At 33.4% G+C, this 16108-nt stretch overlaps 1 protein-coding gene and 1 non-coding gene across 2 annotated transcripts in view; one reads left to right on the forward strand and one right to left on the reverse strand.

Annotated features, from left to right (window-relative positions):
* LOC129221446 (keratinocyte proline-rich protein-like) overlaps positions 1–2335 on the forward strand; it is a 38377-nt gene extending 36042 nt beyond the window's left edge. The window contains exon 4 of the mRNA XM_054855930.1: positions 2251–2335. The gene's annotated coding sequence lies outside the window, so the exon portion shown is untranslated. The remainder of the gene's footprint in view (positions 1–2250) is intronic.
* Positions 2336–7412: 5077 nt separating this feature from the next.
* On the reverse strand, positions 7413–7484 carry Trnad-guc (transfer RNA aspartic acid (anticodon GUC)). Its single transcript has one exon. It is a non-coding gene; the product is annotated as a tRNA-Asp (tRNA).
* Positions 7485–16108: the final 8624 nt, after the last annotated feature.

The raw sequence follows: 16108 nt of genomic DNA on the forward strand, positions 1-16108 counted from the left end.
CATTTTTACACCATTATAAAAGTACTTTATTGATTTATTTTTTGTTTACCTTTTGGAATGAAATACAGGTACTCATCTCAGCAATGAAAAAGTAAATTAACATTGTTATAGTACGTACCATTATAGTTCAGATTTGTATTTAAAAAAAAGTTACAGAAAATAGGATTCCGAAGCATTTGAAAACGTGTTTGAAAATTTCAGAGAGAATTCTGAAATGCTTAGCAATTTTTTAGAAAAAATTATGAACCGCAGATGCACAATACACTCGAATTTTTTTTTTTGAAAAGTACAGAAAGGGGATTCAGAAATACTCAGAAACGTTTTTGGAAATTACAGAGAACAGATTCCGAAATACTCCAGAAACGTTTTAGAAAATTAAAACACACACAACAGCAGATTATGTTCTTCGAAAGCAATTGTACCAAATTGGCGCGAAAATCTTTCATCTCTTCCCAACCTAATGCATATAATGAAATAAAAATAAAATTCATTCAAACAGGAAGTTATGAACTACGCAAGCGTCGATTGCTTTAGATTCATATTTTGAAAAACAAAGAAAAGGTTTTATATAGCTTCAACAATAATCTGATAAAGATAAATTATCATAACACAATAAGACTAAAAAATTATCTTACATCTATTGAATTCCTGCGATAAACGAAAAGTCTCCTCATTGCATGATTTAGTTTACTTCTCTTATCGAGTGAATCTGCGCATGTGTCAAATGTGTTCTTTTTTACTTTTCTGAATATATGAAAAGGTTTTTCTGCTGTTCAGAAAAGTACTGAATAGGAGGTTTTTCATATACTCAGAAAGGTTTTTTGTATACCAAAAAACGTTTCTGAAATTTGTTACAGTGTAGTGAATATGGCTGAAAGATACAGACGCAGTTCTGTTGCCCGCCTCAATTTCTCTTACCTTTCTTTTCCTACCATGTAAGCAGTACTGTTGTTGGGAAGGATGGAACGTGGGAAGACTCCTTCTACCGAATTATTTGACATTTTATAGCAAAAACAATGCAAATGTAAGGAAATTGGTTTCAAACCATCTTTGCTTTTAGTGAGTATCCCTTAACCTTAGGCAAATCCCTCCAAAGAATTTTTTTTTCCAACTACGGCACTGCTTATAGGGGCCAATATGTTTTAGTATATTTTGGAAAAATTGGTACCAAGAAAAGAGGAACTAAAGAAAAACCAACATCCTTGTTTAATTCAAAATTGTGAATGTTTTGACTTACACACCACTATTATTCCGATTACGCTTAGAACGACCGACGAGTTTTTAATGAAAATTCTGCGACTTTTCTGAAAGTCAGGGCACGCTCAGTCATTCTAAAGACATTTACTTTGAATTAGTATTAAATTTATGGCATCTGTATCAATCAATTGATAATTAGGAATACCGTTTGAATATCAAATTTGAATCCAAGACGTCCAAGAGAAGAAACGTAACTCTGCAGGAAAATATGATAGTTTGTGAAAGATAAGTGATGCTCTGTCATTTAAACATGTTTAATTTGATCTCGAATTAATTGACATCTTTCGGTATCAAATACAATAATAGGTAATAAATATAAGCTTCCGTATCAAATTCGGAAGTACAAAAAAACTCTATTCGAATGACGTCACTGCTTGTATAAGACGTCACGACCAGGGGCGCCCCAAACTTAAGTTTTGAGAGAGCGGATAAATTCTCAGTTTGCGGAATGGATCTACAAATTTTGCCGAGTGATGATAATTTTGCCACATGGAGCTTTAAAGTTCGCCGAACGATGATCATTTTGCCTATTGGATCTCCAAATTGTGCCAAATGATGATATAGGGAAATTTTTGAACGAGCACTGTGGCGCCCCTTTTCTCCTTCTTTTCCAACTCTTCCCATGCTTGATAATTCTTGTCCGTGAATTCGACACCGGACAATTGTTCAAACTTGTTTAAAAAAAAAAAAAAACTGTTAACGGTTTAACTTTAAACGGTTAGGTTAAACGGATTGTTGCGAGGTCAGGTCCGCCGAAAGCCCTTGTCAATTTGGTTGCCAGGCACCTCTCCCCTCATAAAACACGTCAAATTTATACCACTCCAATTCGGAACCGAGGCCCCTATTTTCTATCTCGGCTGACATGGCCTCTCGTGGGCCCTGAGCCAGGTCAATAGTGTGCAATTGGTCAAAAAATATTTTACCTCCGAGAGTGACTACTTTTAACAACTTTATTTATTTAATTATTTTTTATCTATTTATTTTTCATTTCAGGTGCAGTCCCGTCTGAGAACAAGGTCCTGATGGAAGTGTATGGATGAATGAGTGTACAAAAACTAATAAAAAGTGATGAACAAAGTTTGACTTACTTTTATTGTTGTAAGTTCCGTCACATCATAAAAGATTACATTACTTGATCAGAAAAAAGTCAACAAGTGAAAAAAAATTGTTTCAGATTTTTTATGCTGTGTCCCGAGAACGCCAACGCCACTTTAACCCCTCAAGACGCCAAAAAAAAAAAAAAAAATGATAACTTTGCAATAACTTTAGCTCTACTTCTTGGGGTAGCTGTCCTTCAATTCATATGCCGCTGTAGATTTTGACATCTCCGAGACGTCACTCACTTCAACTTCCATCTAGTGGCGGGTATACAAGGGGCGGTCATGGGGGTCATGCCCCCCCCCCAAACTGGGGACATAACGTGGGCCTTTGGTTTTAACACATATTGTAAATTTTAATATGACCTTTTAAATGCGTGTAAGGACTGATAAAGTAAAACCCTTGCACCGCAGAAGGTGAATTCAGGCTGTTATAGTGTCAGGCGCGAAATTTAAAATCGCCTAAATTTAAACCTTCTCAGAGCTATGAAAAGTGCACTCATAGAAGTTTATTAGTAGTGTGAAACAAATTTTTAGATAGTTAGGATCAAGATACAAAAAGTTGTTGTGGATCCAGAGGCCCGTCATTTCAAAATGTTCCAGGAGAGAGCAAGGGAAAAGACAACAAAATACGTAAAATGCCTTCATCTTTTAATGTGATTTGGTAACCAAGAAAAGTAGATTGTTAAAAGTTAAGGCCGTGGTTAGCCTTCTTAGCAATCAGGTGTATATTATAAGGATATGATATGACACTGGAGCATGGGGTGGCGTATATGATCCTGTGCTGCATATACTGCACATACAGTGCTGGCCAAATTATTAGACTGAGACTGTTTTTAAAAGCAAATTCTTTATTGATTACATAACTATAGACACATTAACGAACAGTGAAACAATTATCTAATATTTAGTATGCATTCCCTTGTTCTCGATGAGCATTTTAAGTCTTTTCGGCATACTTTTCACAAGGTTTGCACCATTTCTTAACTTTTTAAAAAAGGAGGTAAAAAATTGTTTATACTCACTATTATATATACTCACATGCACATGCTCACTAATTATTTAAAACTAACTTTAAATACAACAGAATACACTAATAAAAAGAACTAGTAAACTGTATAAGCCAGGGTTGGCAAGTTTCAGCCGAGGCGGTTAAAACCACTAGTAGAAACCGGTTAAAACCGGCATGGCAAAAAACCACTTTCTGCCACATTTGCGGCAAAAACTGGCAAAAACTCACAAAATGAAAAAAAAATCAAAATATTGACATTTAATAGGAAGCGCATGGAAAAAAAATTGATAACCAAAGCTCAATTTAATTACAATATTACCATAATTTTAAATCGAATGTTACATTGTTTGCACCCTGCAGTTGCTTCTTAGAAAAGGTGGTTTCTAAAATTTAAACAGTTTCTCAATCTAATATGTACTTATGAGAAACTTTAGAATATTCCTGCAACAGAAGAGCTAGAAGGCAATGCATGAAGGAACAAGCAATGTTCGTGAAACTTTCACCTATTGTATATATTTTTTTAAACTAGTCCACCATGTAGTAACTGGGGGTAGTGGGAGAAATTCGACTGGAAAAATAAGTTTCGAGAAATAGGGCCAATTTGTTTTGCAAAGCTGTGACATTAGGTACAAAATCTATGTTAATATTGGCAAGTAAAATTCTAGCACTTTCTTCTTGAAGCATGTGATAATTTCGATCACAAACAATTTAGATGAATCATATAAGTGAGCAAATTGAAATCAGAAATGCCTTTTAATTCTGTATGTCACTCCTCTTTCCTGAGCACCTATATGATTTTCCGTCCTTTGTTAGATTAATCCAAACATAAAGAGCATCTGCAATTGAAAAGTTCCCTTCTCAAACTAAATCAAGGGCATCAGCATAGGATTTTATTTTTTTTAAATGATGAAATCAAGTTTAATTTTTTAGTTTACTTATATGAATATCATTTAGCAATCACTTAAGTAATTAAAGATGCTTTTAAGTTTTTGCCAGTTTCTGCCGGTTTTTACCGGTTATAACCAGTTTCTGCCACTGGCAAGGCAAAAACTAGTTTCTGCCGGCAGAAAGCCAACCCTGGTATAAGCTGATATTGTTTATGTTCCTGGTAGGTAGATAAACAAAGAACATAAAAAAAGCAGGACAGTGCTGAGTGCTGCCACCTGCAAACATTAAATTATGTTTAAATAACGTAATAATGTGCACAGAATATACTGTACTTAAATAAATAACATTTCATTGCAAATAATGCACAAAAAACAAAAAAAAAAAAGTCTTTAGTCTAATAATTTGGCCAGCAGTGTATATGCACGAATTGTTCCTATGAGTGTCAAAAAAAAAAAAAAAATAAATAAATTAAATAAATAAACAGTAAATAACGAATTAACATTTGTCTCGAATATGACGATTGATCTTTTTCCTTTCCATGGAAGTAAACATGGAATTATCGGAAAAGTTTTTTGAGGTAATCAAATGCAGTTTTAATATACATGATATTTATTACTCTTTTAATTCGTTTCTGCTTGATAGTAGGGGAACATGGGGCAAAGTGAAATGTTGAAATATTTACTCTGCTTTTAGCTCCTCCTATCTGATATTATTTTAACTATGTAGTACCTTGTGTAGTATATTCCAGTCAGGAAAAAAATACCGCCGAAGATTAAAGCGTTTGGCAATACAGGAAATTTAAAAAAAATGATACTCATATAGTAATATTTCATTGTAAGTCAAAATTAATTTTTGTTCCTATAAAATGATAAAATTCCTGCGATTAATATTTTAAATATTAATTGAGACCACCTAATATTCAATGTAGTATTAATTTAGTTAATATTAAGCTTATTTGTATTTCAAATAAATTGTGAAATCAGTCAAGTACATACAAGACAAAGTGAAATACAATCGAATCCCGAGTTACGCGAAGGATGCGTTCCAAGACCACCCGCGTAAGTCGAAATTTCGCGTTGTGGAAAAGGGTATGTGTAAAAACTTTTATAAACATACCCAGTTAATTAATACACTTGTAAATGCCACCCCAAACTGTTAAAAACTATTTCTGAACTATACATTACTGTTACATAACAAATTGAATTTTTATTCATATTTTAAATTAAAAAAAAAAAACTGTTTTACTCAACATAAAATACTGCTACGATGCACAAAAAAGATCAATGGTAAAGGAAACACATAAAATAAACCAGTACTGTACGTACAGTTTGTAGTAAGAAAAACAAATGCTCGATGGTTTTACTGTACAGAAGATCCAGTAATGGTATTTGTAACTTAAAAAGATGAAGATGATTATGATTTATACTGCGTGATCAAACCGTTACTTATCTATTTTTAAATACACAATGCAGTTGCTTCACTAGTTCTTTTATAACGTTTCTACATGGCAACACTCCTCTTCCTGGTTTCATAATAAGATTCACAGTACAAGAGCAGCTTCCATTTTCAAAATTTTTGGTGATATTTTACGGATTTCCTTTTTCTTGACTTTCAATTGTACATATGGACGATTCACTGGTACCTAATTGTCATACTACCTTCAACGCATTTTATAGTTGTTCAAGCACATAATCTTTAGCTTTTCTTTAATTGTCAGAAACTTTCTCTTTTCCTTTCGATCTTCACAAGATGAAACATAGCTCTTAGGTGTCATTATATTGCAACAACTTACACATTTAGAATGAAAAAAATGGAAAATGAGGAGTAGTTATTTGTATAAACGATGTATCTGACTAGTACGGTGCGGTGTGGGAACCATTCACGGGTCCATTCACGAAAAAAAAATATTAGTCAATAACAAAGCCGATACTTACAGACCGCGATTCTCTTCCGAAAATTTTCGTGTTGCAGACGAGAAATTCGCTTTATGTCTAAAATTCTTTACTGGTGAAAAAATTCACGTTATAGCCATTTCGCGTAAGTCGGATCGCGTTGTAGCGGGAGTCGACTGTAGCATGTTTTATTTACTCACTCAATCATTTAATATAAATCACTTACGTTTTCATTTGTTAATTTATTCATTTGCATTTCTTCATTTAGTATTCCCTTCTTATTTATTCATTCATTCACTTATTTTCTTATTTATTCACTGGCGGTATCCGCACGACTTTGCGCGTAGTATAAAATTAAAAGGTCATTTGATTTGCCTGTATATTTACAAATAATGGATGATGAATTTCTCAAACATTTGCTATGTTCATCGCCCATGTTAGAGTAATTTGACGTAGTGATAATTTACTCTACCATGTTTTGATAATTTGCCCGATAAAATTTCTTAAAATTGGAATAGAAAGAGAACAAAAACGAATTTTCGAAAAATCGTATTCAAAACAAAATATGAAATAAATAAATAGAATGATTCTATTTGTTTTATTTTAAATTTTGTTTTGTAGTTGTTGCTTAGCCGAATTTTATTGCTACAGAAAAGCTCAATTTTTTCTTATAGAATGCGTTGTGTTCTGAGCATAGAAAGAAAAGCAGATCAAGTTTTTTTCTTGCTGTGCATAACAGTTTTAATTTGAGGTATGTAAAATAATTAAGTTTTATCGTTTATAACAAATCTTATCTTAAATTACTGGGTATTTGTGTGTTCTGGTTGCCAGTTTTCGTTTCTATGTTCTATTGAGCCGAAATTTCAGCTATTATAAAATTTGCACCTTATGACTTGGTTTCGATATAACACGGTACACATTCCTTGATTTACATTATTTCAAGGTCTTGTATAAAACGGTTTCGATATAACACGGTATACACTGACATGATTTATGATATGTACATGATTAATTAGGTTAAAAAATGAGTAAAAAAATATTTATAAAAAAGTCTCGTATAACACGGTTTCGATACTACACGGAACGAATTAATGAACGAAATAAACGAAATTATGAGGGATACACACCTGTACTTAAATATTAGAGATGGACTAGGGTGCCGCGAGAAAATTCTAATCGTCAAAAGAGTACCGCTAATCGAAAAAGTTTTAGAACCTCTGCACTACAGAACATTTAGGAAAAATTTTGTGAATGCAAAAAATTTTCCTCCCCGGCGGGGAATCGAACCCCGGTCTCCCGCGTGACAGGCGGGGATACTGACCACTATACTACCGAGGACTCATAGAACTGTGTATTAACTTTATTAAACTAACAATAAAATATTTAATAAAATTTATGCACGTTACAAACTTGATGTAATGTTTCGAAAATTAAACTTGAAGACTTCTTAAGTTTTTTCCTATGTTTCTGAGAGAAATTAATTCTTTTTGAGGTCATTCTTTCTAGTTTGTATCTTTCTAGTTTACATTCCGGTAAAAGCTGATTTCAGAATTCGTGCATGTATAATTGGATGTATAAAGTAATCAAACACGAAACACATCCGCAAAACGGCAAAATGTTCACATTTTTTTCTTCTGCCAATATTTTCAAAACAAATATTTTCACAAACGTGAAGAAAATTTTGTTATATAATATTGCCAATTGACATGCGAAACCATTTTCAAGTTTACACGTACTGCCATCTAGTGTAGATGTTAACTTTTAAAGCTGAATATCTGATGTAGTGCATATTTATTTCGCTCACTTTATGTTTTTTACACCGACAAGGGCGGATAATACAGGTTTTTAGCTGAGAAGTGGACAATTTATTTTCGGTTTTAGCTATCTGGTGAAAAAAAATCAATGGTAATGGGGGGGGGGGGAATTTAGAAAGTTTTAATTTGTTATTTGTAATGATTAACTGACAATTTGTTGATAATTGACTTTTTAGGGTCCCGGAAAAAACGTTTGGTTTAGAACTTCTTTATATCTTAATCGGACATTGTTCCTCTGCAGGGATGTCCATCCCCCCCCCCGCAAGAGGAAGGGTGCACTCCTTCTTCACCAACTACAACACAGACCCCCTGAGCGCGGAGATCCCCTCCTAAAAAAAAAAGAAAAATAGCCTTAAAAACACCCCCGTCCCTTACAATTTCAATGGCCCAACTCTCCAATGGCGCAATCTGCATGGTGCAGACTGTGCCATGACCCGCTCCTAGTTGGGCACCCCCCCCCCCCGTATCACCCCTCGACCGCCCGATTGGTTGGTGTGTTGAGAAAAGATGTGTTTTCTGATGTCCTCTTTTGCCAAATTTGTAACCGATTTGTTTTATTCAATTATTTTTGACTCGAATGCTAATTTAAAAAAAAACCTAGTCCTATTTTTTTTTTCACTTCACCCCTTTCCCAAGGTGTGAAAAATATCCTTTAAAACAGCCCCCAAAAAACTTCAATCGCGTACTCTTAGCCATGGACTTATTTTTTTTTTTTGGTATGTGTAAGTTATTTTCTTATTTGACCTTCTAAAATATATATATATATATATATATATATATATATATATATATATATATATATATATATATATATATATATATATATATATATATATATATATATATATATATATATATATATATATATATATATATATATATATATATATATATATGTATATATGTTATACTGAACTACTTGATTTATAAATCTGAAGATATTGCAAAGGCAACATGAAAACCTTTCATTTTTAACTGTTTCAATTTAACCACAAAAATAATGATGACATTACAAAGAAAAAATTGATTTTGAGAAATGATATCATAAGAAAAGGAATTAAAAAATACATGCGAAAAATGTTTAAAAAATAAATTAAAAAAATACCTTCCCCGATTTTTGCCATCTTAAGTGTCTCCAACTGAAATTAGAGATCAATTTTCTGCCCTAAATTTTAAGGAACCCATGCTAAAAACTGGTGAACAATATTAATTTTTAAAAATGGCAATGATTTAAATCAATTTGGATGCAACTGGATTGACATTTTCGAGTGGGTGTGGCAAGAAGACAAACTTACAAGTCCTATCCTACTGAAAACATAAATAAGAATGGTTGAAAATTATGTTCAATACAAAATAATTGTTGTCAAGGTGGCAGAATCACACAGTAAATTAAAACGATCGAGTTTTTCAAAAGCGGATGCAATCGGATTTTGAAATGCTTAAAAAAATCGAGACTAGCTCAAAAAATTGTAAAAAAAAAAAAAAAAAAAAAAAACAGTTCCAAATGCATGAACTTTATGCTAATCTGCAAAAACTGCCAAATATGCTGAAGAAACTGCAATATTAAATGCAAAAACGCACTTTTGGGGCAAGTTTAATCGATTTTGGCGCAAAAATCGTACATTTAGCGGTATTTTGTAGCAGTTTAGCGCAGGATCGACGATTGGCGCAGCTGGCACATCCCTGATAATAACACAAGTAAAAAAACAATAAGCAGGGGTGCCTATGCTCCCCCCGTCCTATCCCCAAAAAGCAAAGGCGTAGTAGCCCCACCTCAAACTGCAGAAAGACCTCTGAAAAGCGAGAGCCTCGTAAAAAAAAAATCCCCCCCCCCCCTGTCTCGCAGTTGGCGCCCCTGCAATAATACAACTCAAAATAATAATAATAATAACCAATTTCTTAAAAACCGTACAAAAATAAGAACAAATAAACTGAAATTTTATGATTTTTTTCGTGCCATGAACATGTCATTTACAAGCACTCGAAAATAACGAGCAAAAATTGCGGCCCCCTTTTGAGTTCGTTATAAGCGAGTTCGACTACACTTGTATTCCTGTATCTGCACGAGCGGGGTAGGGGAGATATAGAAGGTTTGACCACACGGGAGGTTTGATCCACCCTATCATTTTCATATTTAAACATATTTTGAATTGATGAGGTCCGAGTGCAGCATGATATTAAGACAAATAGAAAGCTGTTTCTATTTTTTAGTCATTTTAAAGTAGAATTAAGAAGAAACCGCGTGTATAGCTTTTTCACGAAAAAAAGTAACATTTTTCGTTGCAAGTTCATCTCCTCTGTGCGATTTGCCAATCACTTTTATAGAAGTAAGTTGCACTATATAGGGGAGGGTAGCCCAAAACGGGTAGGTTTTCGAAGAACGCTCGAAAATTGTAAAGGATTTTAATCGCAACAATTTCGGTTTTATTTCCTAGCAGGGTTTAACTTCAAAATAAAACGTGACTTTTTGTATTTGTATTATTTCAAATCTAATGTTTATTTATCATCAAACTTAACAAACATGTGAAAAACCCGCTTTGCCCTACCATTCAGCCCAAAGCAGGTAAGCTTAACTAATTGTCGTTTGGTACATTTTTCAATCAAACATGAAGTTATATATGATTAAAATAGTTGACTAGCTACCTGTCATTATATAAAAATATATAACACAGTTGTACTTATCCAATTTAAAGTCAGTACATTTGTTTATAAAACATAAGGAAAGAACTGAGTTAATTAATAGACTAATTAATTGCCATCCTAAAAAATAACTTTTAAAAGTTATACTTATCCTATTGAAAGAGAAAATCTAAGTCAGCACACGAGTTAAGAAATTTTAAATAAATATATGATTAAATCCTATATCCGCTTTGCCCAAAAGCACTTTTTTTATTTCAATAATTATAACCTTAAATTTATAATTAAAAAAAAAAAAAAAAAAAACGGAATGACCATCGTAGTTTATAGGTGGATAGTGTCAGAATACGTTAATATTATTGATAATAATAATAAAAAAATGGTCTTCGACTAATCACAAGTTACAAAACTTCTTTTTTTTTTAAATGTATCTTTTCTTTTTTTTTTAATTTTAAGCTTGGTTGCGCCATGCCGTTTCGGGTAAACACGACATACGTATTCATCGCCGCTAACACACCATTGGGGGGGGGGGGGGCATACGAAAGCCTACCCGCTTTTGGGACAATATCCCCTATATACTCTGATAAAAGTGCTAAAAGCCTGCATACAGTAGGCCCTCGTTTTACGCGGGTTTATTTTACGCGGTTTAAGATTTGACACCTTTATTTCATTTTACGCGGTTGAGTTTCTGTTTTACGCGGATGATGCTGCAATGCCAGATAACAATTTCCCCTCTTTCAAAATCCAGACTTCTAAAGATAGCAGATTACGCGTAATCAACTGCATTTTGGCGTGCTAATAATGCAGCTTGGGCCACTGGTGACATTTTATGCGATTGGTTGCAGAGCTCTTTCCAGACGTAAAGTTGTTAAACTCACACAGTTCAGAACTCACTGGAAGAGCTTTTAGGAGAGACAAAGGAGGCCAAAACCAACGCCGACGTCTGTGACGTACAACCAAAAACGCTCATATTGAAAATTTTGAGCCATTCCTAGACAATAGAAATGATCTTTCTGATTTGTTAGTGAAGGAAGAGACTATCATGAAAATGACGCAAGTGATCATGGATACGTTAATGCTCTGCAAAGAATTGCAGAAAAATTTTTCTTAATGACTGCCAAAAGATTATCATAGTCAGCTAGCTCCTTTTTATAAACAGAACACGAAATTAATTTATGGGTTCTTTATGCATGTTGCGCATAAAAGTCGATATAAATACACATTAAAGTTATACAATTATTCATCACTAGAATGAAGTACATATTTTGCTATCTACGGAACCAAACCACTATTTTAACACTATTATTAGGTTTCAATTTACGCGGTTTCGATTTACACGGCACTTCCATGGAACGTAACCCCCACGTAAAACGAGGGTCTACTGTACTTACTTTTAAAACTCAAAATTTATTTTAATACGTTTTTTATTATATATTCTAAAATGGCTTTCAAGGGAGATTCGACCCACCTCAGTTGCAGGAGGTTTGACCCGGGTCAACCCTCTCCATTTAATTTCATTCGATGGTGTAGCATTTTTAAAACAATATTTTATTCTATTAGTTTTAAGCAAGATTGTTTAACTCAAATGAAATAAATGGTGCTCTTAACTTGTAAATAAAGTCACTTTACATAGTATAGATTATAATCATTTGAAACACTTCCTGTTTGTGAACAATTCTGATCAAACTAAACACAACTGAAATTTGCTTTTCTACTTTGTTAATATACTTATTAAGATTTTCAACCCATACATGCCCTCATCTATCCATGGGATGACCAGGCTGAGGTCCAGGGACCCCTAAGGTTTTAAGACCCTATTTCTCTAAAATATTGCTCGTTTTGTTTTCGTTAATTTATTTTATTTACTTCCCATAAATTTACTGTAGTTAAATGTTACTAAGAAATGTTCTTCCTCCGATTCTACTGTTCCATCTACAAGTTCAATTAATTCACAACTCGTAACATCTGAACAGCTACGCCCATTTGCCAAAGGAGGAACTAAAAAAGTCAAAGGAGGCAGAAAACGGATCACGTCTAGTTGGTTAAACCTCCCTCATGGTGGGTCTAACCTCCCTCAAGTATGGAGGTTTTACCCAATTTGGACACTTTTGAAAATCGCTAATAAAAAAAAATAATTTAATTTAATAAAAAACAATGTAAACGTTGCACAGATATATTTCCTCTCGAAGAACGACAACTAGAAATTTTTCTTATGGAAACTTTTTTTTTTTGAAAAAATAACTTTGTAAAAAGTGGGTCTAACCTCCCCAGTTTCCCCTACTGAACATAGTCCATCGAGGCAATAGAATGAATAAACATGTATTATCCAGTCTCTCTCTATATATATCATCCTCACCCCCATAATCTGAGCACTTTTTCTCGATCCCATGAGTGTTCAGAATAGCGAGAGTCCACTGTAATTACTTAAACACACATCACATCAATCAACTTCTCATGAGAAGCTCTGTTCTGGGCACATGCACATTCCAGAATCAAAGCCCTTGTATCAACTTAACCCAATATCAACTGGGCCCGATCTCCCCTAATGCTTGCTTGTTTTAATCGAATATTCCGGACTTCAAAACGCTTCAGAAATGAGCCTCTCCTCTTGAACTTCACTGATGTCTGCTTTTAAAAGTTCATTTCGGGCATTCGATTTTATTCTTTTACTTTGTTTAATGATACTCTTATCGATTATGCAATTCTTACGTTTGAACTTTCGCTTGTTGACCTTTCTAAATCAAGATGACACTGCGCGTTATTATGATAAAATAGTGCCCGTTTTAGAACATGATTCGATAAACAACTTTTGACTACGTAGTAGAACTTTTCCTTGTTCTAGCAATCTGTGAATGTGTTCTTTGGAACAAGTGTGATCTGTCCTTCGAATTCTTTTCACAAAAACGACCTAAATAGTTAAACTGATAAAAATGTTTTAATTCTTGTTAAATTTTGTGTGTGTTTACTGAAACTCGCTAAAATATTTGGTGCCATAATCTTAAATTGTTTTTGTAGTAAACAACAAATAGACTACTTAAAGTAATGAAAATGCCAGAAAAAGAATGTGTTGAAATTCTACACAAGTAACGAAAATTAAAAATTTAAAAAAGCCCCGACTGAGTCGAAAATGAAGAATCAAGAGGGAAAATCGAAAATCCTTTTAAAAGCCGTATACAATTAAAAATTAATTACAAGTATATTTTATTTGTTAACAAATAGAAACTGGCAACATGCAAAAATTTTAAATCATTACTTTTAATTTCCTTGTCGTGTCGGATTCGGGGCCGGAGGGTCCTGAGTTCGAACCTCGATGGTCGAAGACCCACCGTCGTCATTAAAGGGGACTGAGCGACGTTAAATATGCTCGTGGTCAGTGGCGTAGCTAGGGTGGGGCGGAGGTGGCGGTCCGCCCCGGGCGGCGCTTTTCTAGGGGCAGTAAATTGATCCTTTTGATGTGGGGGGAAAAACGTATTTTCCTAATAAGGAAATTTTGGTTTTATTCTCTTCCTGCAAGCAAAAAGAAAAAATATCTTCGAAATCTTAATCTTTTGTATTACTACCAGATTTAAATTACTTTAATACAGAACAAGTGTTTTTCTTGAAATCATATCAGTACAATTCCTTGTTTTTTGTCTGAGGGGGCCACGGTGGAAAGTCATGGGACCAATATTTTTCTTTTTTTTTAGACCGTAGAGGTCAACTCCAGGAGGAAGAAAACAATGATATTTCCCAATTTTCGAAGAAAAATTTAACAATGGATTTTAAGAGAAATTTTTGAAAACCTCCCCGTGAAACAAAAACTTCCTTTTTTTATTTCTGGAAAATGGTGACAAGGGTAAGAAAGTGAGGAGGAGGTGTGAAATGGTACACGAAGCAATTTATTGCTCTTCACAGAGACGGCTTTATATGTTTCAGAGTTTGCTTTAATATCTCATTCAGTGGTTGGAAAAACTACATTTTTTTTGTAGCGAACTACAACTACTACTACTTTGTTACAAATGTAGTTAACTACAACTACAACTACTTTTTTTGAAAACGTAGCAACTACAAACTACTTTTGAAATGTAGTAGCTACTTCGCTACTTTCCGAAAAATAAGTAAATAAAAAAGCATATACAATAGGTTGTCCCTTAAAAAATGAAAGTCAATTTTTCAAGTAGCATACACTAATGTATTTTTCCTCTTGTCTCAAAACAATCGTGAGAAAAAGTTTCATATAACTTGCACAACGGCAACCTGTGCCGACTTGCACCTGAAAGTGTAAAACAGTACTTGTATGCTAGGCCAAATTGAAAAAAAAAGTTTTTTAGAAACGCGAAATTTCTGTTCATAAAACGTTGCCCCCTCTGTACCCAACACCCCACATGTGCCACAAGAAAATTTATTAAAATTAAAAAAAACATTTGGATATGCCACACTTGACTTAAAATTTATAATTTTATTTGAATTTTTTTCCAGTTATCTTTTAAAAAATTACATATAAATTTAAATAGAATATCAAGTTTAAAAATTACTGGCGAACGTATTTACAGGTCAACAATTACAAACGAATAATAAAAAAATATCGTTTAAATGAAAAATTTAACTCAACCTTGAAAAAATCCATATCTTTGAGTACTATGTGGGTGACTTAAAAATTGCAGGAAAACAAAAATTTCTATTTAACGCTAATTACCTACTTTTCCACTTTACTGTTTATATTTCTCAGCTTGATAATTTCGTAAAATCTTGCATTTCTGAAAATATGTATCAAAAACTTAATTTTTTGAAGAAAATTATAAATGTTAGGCCACGTGTGGAATGTCTAAATGGTTTTTAATTTGAATAAATGTTTTTGTGGTGCGTATGTGGGGTGTAGGAGCAACGTTTTATCAACAGAAATTTTGAGTTTCTAAAAGAGCATTTTATTTTAATTTGGCCTAGCATTACACAAGTGCTGGTTCACACTTTCAGACATAATCGGCACTTGTTGCCGTTGTTCAAATTATATGATTTTTTTTTTTTTTTTTGACGTAAGAGGATAAAATATACGAGAGTGTGCGACTTGAAAAATCAACTTTCGATTGTTTTTTGGGAGGGGGTTGGAGACACCCTAATACACAGCGTAAGAGGATTGAACAAAAAAAAAAATCATAAATTAGCTCATCAGAAGACACTAAGAAAAATTTCCGTTATCATACTCTCATACACTTTATACTCGTATTTATTGTAAGTCCTCCAGAACAGTTCAATTTCATCCTTTTCTATAACATTTTCAGTAGTTTCTTTTTATTTGATGAATACTGTCGGAAATTTAAGCCTCGCTAAAATATTTTTGTTTTTCAATCTTCGGTCTGTTCATATAAAATTCACCAAATTTTCAATCGCAAAATCACCGATGTCTTCATTTTCGCGAAAATAAGTGCTTTTTTCAGTATAAATATTGGTGAAATATGAAAATTACGACAGCAAACAAACTAATCGCGTCAAACAGATAGAACGCATGGCGTCAAAATGAAATGCCTGAGGTCA

The sequence above is a fragment of the Uloborus diversus genome, chromosome 4 (genome assembly GCF_026930045.1).
Source record: "Uloborus diversus isolate 005 chromosome 4, Udiv.v.3.1, whole genome shotgun sequence".
Lineage (NCBI taxonomy): Eukaryota > Metazoa > Arthropoda > Arachnida > Araneae > Uloboridae > Uloborus > Uloborus diversus.